Raw genomic sequence first — 5,914 nt, forward strand, 5'->3', positions numbered from 1 at the left:
TGGTGCTTGTCTATAGAAAAACATTGTTTAAAGAATTCACCGGTACATTCTTGACGGGTTATGTATATGAGAGCGTCTGTGAATGGTTTCTTGGTTTTTTTTTTGGGACGAGATTATCGTACGGAAGAAAGAATGCGTCGGACATGTTGAGAAGCGGATGGGAATGAGATTACGAAAACTGAAGAAAGAAAGCAAAGGTATCGGTGGGAAAGGGACGGGAAAGTTGACGGACAAATCAATCGGCCAGCTAACAAAACGTCAAAGCTCTCAAAGCTAACTCAAAGCTCTCAAAGCTAACGTCAAAGCTCTCTCGGTTAAAGTTGACTCAAAACCGCTATCCCCAACTATAACGCCTTGGAAACGAATTGCTGAATATAATCCAGCTTCAAACACGCCTAAGCGCAAACGCGAAGATGATTCGCTCAAAACAAAAATTCCTAATATTCGTGGATCCAAAGCTGCGTTTGAAACAATAAAAAACAATTTCACCACCTGAGGAGCTGTTATGGGTTTACTTGTCAGCATTTGATCCCAGCACGACGGATGATGAAGTTTCTACCCTTGTGAAAGTTTGTCTGGGGGAGAATCTGCAACCGAGAATAGTTCGTCTAGTTCCTAAGGACAAGGATCTCTCATCATTGAGCTTCATTACTTTCAAATTTGGCGTTAGCAAATCATACAGGGATAAGGCTCTGTCCAAAGACTCTTGGCCGGAGAACATCTACTTCCGTGAATTTGTGACCAATTCAAAAATCCAACGACCTATCATCAGGTTTGCGGCGGAGAAGAATTCATCTGGCGGTGGACAGTAGCGCCAAGCTGTTCCGGATAAACTCATCTGTCCAACTTCTTGTATCCCGGCGAGCGATTTAGGTCTACCTGGCGAATCGGCGACTTCTTCTGTGTCAGGTAAAGCCAAGAAGGGTATATGTCCTTCCGAAGCAATACAAGATGCTGCACGCCCTCAATGTAAATTTCACTTACAGTCTGCTGTTGAACACAACTCTACCGCCGCTGTGAATCTTCAATGTCAAAAACAAAATTTGGATCCCATCATAACGAGCACGTCTCTTCATAGCACATTCGGCTCTACAACGATCACAGAAGGACTAAGCACTCTATGCTATGCTGGTATGACTCATCGCACCCTGGGACGCACTGCAGCTAGCACTATGGAAGCCCTTGATCCCCCTGCCACAGTCGAGCCATTGCAGCCAGCGTTCACCAGTCGTCCCGGTCCTGTGTGCAGGAGTGGTGAAGGGGTCTTCCAAATCGATACCAACAGCAATCAATCGCGGCATTCAAACCTACAAATATATTACCAGAATGCCGGTGGTATCAATTCAGTAATCGAAGATTATTTGGTAGCAAGTTCGGATGAATGCTTCGACATAATCGCCCTCACAGAGACGTGGCTATCGCTACTCTGTCAGTGCAAGCATTTGGTGCCAACTACGATGTTTTCCGAACTGATCGCAGCTCACGCAACAGTCTCAAGGCTACCGGCGGCGGGGTACTTGTGGCTATCCATCATCGATTGAAAGCGCAACTGATTGACGATACTTTGGGGGTCTGTGTCGAGCAGGTGTGGGTGCGAATCAAACTGGCTGGCTACGCACTTTTCTTTGCGTGGTTTATCTTCCACCGGACCGCACTCGCGATTCGACATTGATTGATTCACATACTGAGTCACTGGAACGGATTTCCACTCAAGCAAGCCCGGTTCATGAGATCGTGATTGTTGGTGATTTCAATTTCTCCGGATTAAAATGGCGCTCTGCTTCTGACGGATTTATGTTCGCTGATCCCGAACTGTCATCTTTTCATGCTGGTATCACCAGTTTGCTTGACTGCTACAGTCTAAATCTGCTGCGCCAAACGAATAATGTGGTGAACGAGAACAACAGAATCCTTGATCTCTGTTTTTCGAGCAAATCTGACTACGCGCCAAAAGTTACCGTAGCACCGTTCCCCCTGGTAAAGATTGTTAGACACCACCCTCCCCTGCATATATTGCTTGAAGCGATTCGAGTGAAGCATGACTGCAATGCTTCTGACACCGTCAGCTATAATTTTAGAAAAGCCAACTATAATAGCATTATTGACTTCCTGTCGAATATCCACTGGACTGAAATTCTCGACAATGATGATGTCAACGTTGCAGTGCAGACCTTCTCCAATATTATGAGCTATGCTATCGATCGCTATGTACCCAAAAGAAGTGGCCTTCAATCTAAGCACCCAGCGTGGCACACTGCCGAGCTGAGACGGTTAAAAGCGACTAAAAGAGCCGCTCTGAAGAAGTACTCCATGTTTGGGGGCTACGTGCTGCGACAACACTACTTTCATGTTAACCAAGTCTATAAAAAGACATCGAAGCGTTGCCATGCCGATTACTTGCGAAACGTGCAACGTAAGTTGAAGTCCGAACCTAAAACATTCTGGAAGCATGTAAACGAGCAAAGGAAGGAATCCGGGTTGCCTTCAACGATGAGCTATGGAGGACGTATGAGCTCTAGTTTACAGGAGAGTTGACAGATTCTCTGAAAAGTTCGCGAGTGTTTTCTCCAACGAGAAACTGACACCGAGCCAGGCTTCACGCGCGGCTCTCAATGTACCTCAATCATACCAGTCTTTGAACTCTATCAATATCGACAATAATATGGTACAACTGGCGATTAGCAAAATGAAGGCTTCAACCTCGGCAGGCCCAGATGGTATACCAACTATTATTCTAAAAAAATGCTCTGCCGGTCTAATTGAACCTCTTTGTCATCTGTTTCAATTGTCGCTAACAACCGGAGTATTTCCCGAACACTGGAAATCCTCCTTCATGTTTCCAGTTCACAAAAAAGGTGATAAAAAGGTAGTTGACAACTACCGTGGTATTACAACGCTAAGCGCAGTTCCTAAGCTGTTTGAAATGGCTGTGTTGGAACCCATCTCCAGCCACTGCAAACAGTATATCTCCGAGACTCAGCATGGATTTATGCCGAAACGTTCAACATCTACGAATCTTCTGTCGTTCAAAACATATGTTACAGATGCTATGTCGGACGGCCTTCAAACTGACGTTATCTACACGGACCTTTCAGCTACTTTTGACAAGATAAATCACGCTATTGCAGTGGCAAAATTAGATAGACTTGGCTTTGGTACTAATATTCTCCGTTGGATGCAATCTTATCTCAGTGATCGTCGTCTAGCAGTCAAAATAGGTGATTGTGTATCCGAAGAGTTCTTTGCTTCATCTGGTATTCCGCAAGGCAGCCATCTCGGTCCATTGATTTTTCTTCTGTATTTCAACGACGTTAACTTTTGTTTAGAAGGACCACGGTTGTCTTTCGCCGACGACCTCAAGTTATACCATAGAATCCGGAATACTGATGATGCAGCTTTCCTTCAACGCCAACTGGAAACCTTTGCGGAATGGTGCGAGATTAACCGAATGACCAAGAAATGTACGGTCATTACGTTCTCGAGGAAAAAAACGCCAATTCGATTCGATTACTGTCTAGCTGAATCCACAATTGACAGAGCGAATTGCGTCAAAGATCTCGGAGTTTTTCTCGATGAACAACTGACGTTTAAACAGCATATCAGCTATATTGTCGCAAAGGCATCACGCTGTTTGGGGTTCATAATGAGAATATCTAAGCACTTTTCAGATATTTACTGCTTGAAATCTCTCTACTGCTCACTCGTTCGATCAACTCTGGAATATTGTTCAGTTGTGTGGAACCCTCATTATCTCAACGGTGTCCATCGAATTGAGGCAGTACAGCGCAGATTTGTTCGGTTTGCCCTTCGTCGATTGCCTTGGAGCAACCCACACCAGCTGCCAAGTTATGAAAGCCGGGGTTTGCTTATTGGACTCGATACATTGCAAGTGCGACGGGATCTATTCCGTGCTATGACGATTTCGGATATTTTGCAAGATCGAATTGACTGCCCCGAGCTGCTCAGTGCGATAAACATGAACGTTCGCCCTCGCGCCCTTCGCAATAATTTATTCCTCCGATTACCTCTTCGCCGGACTAACTATGGAGTAAACGGTGCCATCATTGGTTTGCAGCGGACCTTCAACAGAGTGTCATCCGAGTTCGATCTTCACATTCCACGTAGCAGATTACAATTTGACTTTTTAAATAGATTAAGAAATTATCATTAGGACCACACTGTGTCTGTTGATATTAATTAATTATAAATAACAAAATTGTATGGGCTGGCGATTCGGAGAAACTTCCCTCGAACACTGCTCGTCATCGAGCGAAAATCCCCATCACTCAAAGTGTTCAACCGGCGAGGACAGTTGGTGCTAGTGGCGTCAGGCTGACGTAAAAGGAACTTTTACTGTCGAACATGTCAGGATCTACGAAAGTTTATCATCTAATCATTTATTAGAAAGATGCTTGGGAGCCCACACCTAAAACATCAATGTGTCTCTGAATAGTGGAATTTGTTCCTTAGCGCCAAAACACATGCACAAATTCTGGCAGGCAGGTGGTCAATGTTGTGACATTTTTGGCAGTCACTATCTTCAGCCAAGGATTTTCATCGATCTTAGAAGCTATGGAGATGATGGGAATTACCTTGGGGACTGAAGCTGAAAGATGTGCTCGAGTCGACAGTGAACGTATAAAGGACGACTCAGACAATACATCAGCTTCCGTCAACGTCAACGGAACGTCACCGTTCCGTCAGGATAAGTTTAATACTTTTCTCTTGTGCCCGTTCACACATGCCGTACGTCAAAACGTTCCGTGCCGTTGATGTTGTGTGTGAATGCCTCCATTTAACTGCATGTAACTTATCCTGACGGAACGGTGACGTTCCGTTGACGTTGACGGAAGCTGATGTATCGTCTGAATCGTACTTAACTCGTTCTGAACGCAAAATGGGTGGCGTGACAAAACAGGTCCGAATTTGACAGAGAGAGTAAAATGTGCAAAGCCAAGAAGCTTTTCGTGTTAAGGAAGGTGAGCTCTGCGAACCCGGTATAGTAGATTACCTAGTAAGTTACTACTATCGAGTTATACACCGTACTTTATCTCTAAACGCGTTTTCCCGAAAGTAATGTTTTTTAAGCGGTCAAGTAAGACTTTTCATAGAAGTACTGGTCCGATTTCAATATTTTTTTCTCTAATTGTTCAGAAAACATACCGCTATGTTTGCTAGAGAGGGTTTTGCAAAATGTCAATTTGTTCCATTTCTATGGCCCCTAATAGTCCAAAAAATAACGTAAGTATTGGAAATTTTCACAAATCCTTGCATAACTTTTATAAATTATAAAATAAAAGAAATCCCTCTCGTTGAACTATAACCAACGTGACTATGATTATAAAAAATATGAGTTTTCTGATTACAGAACGCCCAATTTGCCACAACTTTACTTGAGCGGGACCCATGCAGTTTCAACATCAATGTCATCACTGAAGTTTCAAGGTCACGAGAGATTTTTCTTTTTAGATATTGAGGATGCATATGACAAAATGTCTTTTCAGTCAATTCTGACAACCACGTGCGGTCATGCCGTGCAGTATCTGCATGTATTTCTGGTTGGATAAACGCAATGTTTAGTAATCACATTTTTTGTTCGTCACTGAGACAGCCAGAGATAAAGAAGATGAGCAGTTGCACCTATTCGCAGGGTGGCGTTCTGTTACCTTTGCTATGGAACCTCGTTGCCGATAGCTTGTTGAAGAAACTCAATGAGCTTGGATTTCCATCCTACTGGTTTGCTGACGATTACCAAAAACTAATTACTGTACTTGGCATCGGAACAATATGTAACTTAATGCAAAAAGCTTTAAGAGTTGTCGAACAGTGGTGTAGACTAGTTAAATTATGTGTTAATTCAATAGTTATTTTTCACGAAGAAGTGAATAACAACAGGGTTTCGTCCCTTGCAGTT

Source organism: Topomyia yanbarensis, chromosome 2, assembly GCF_030247195.1.
Source record: "Topomyia yanbarensis strain Yona2022 chromosome 2, ASM3024719v1, whole genome shotgun sequence".
Lineage (NCBI taxonomy): Eukaryota > Metazoa > Arthropoda > Insecta > Diptera > Culicidae > Topomyia > Topomyia yanbarensis.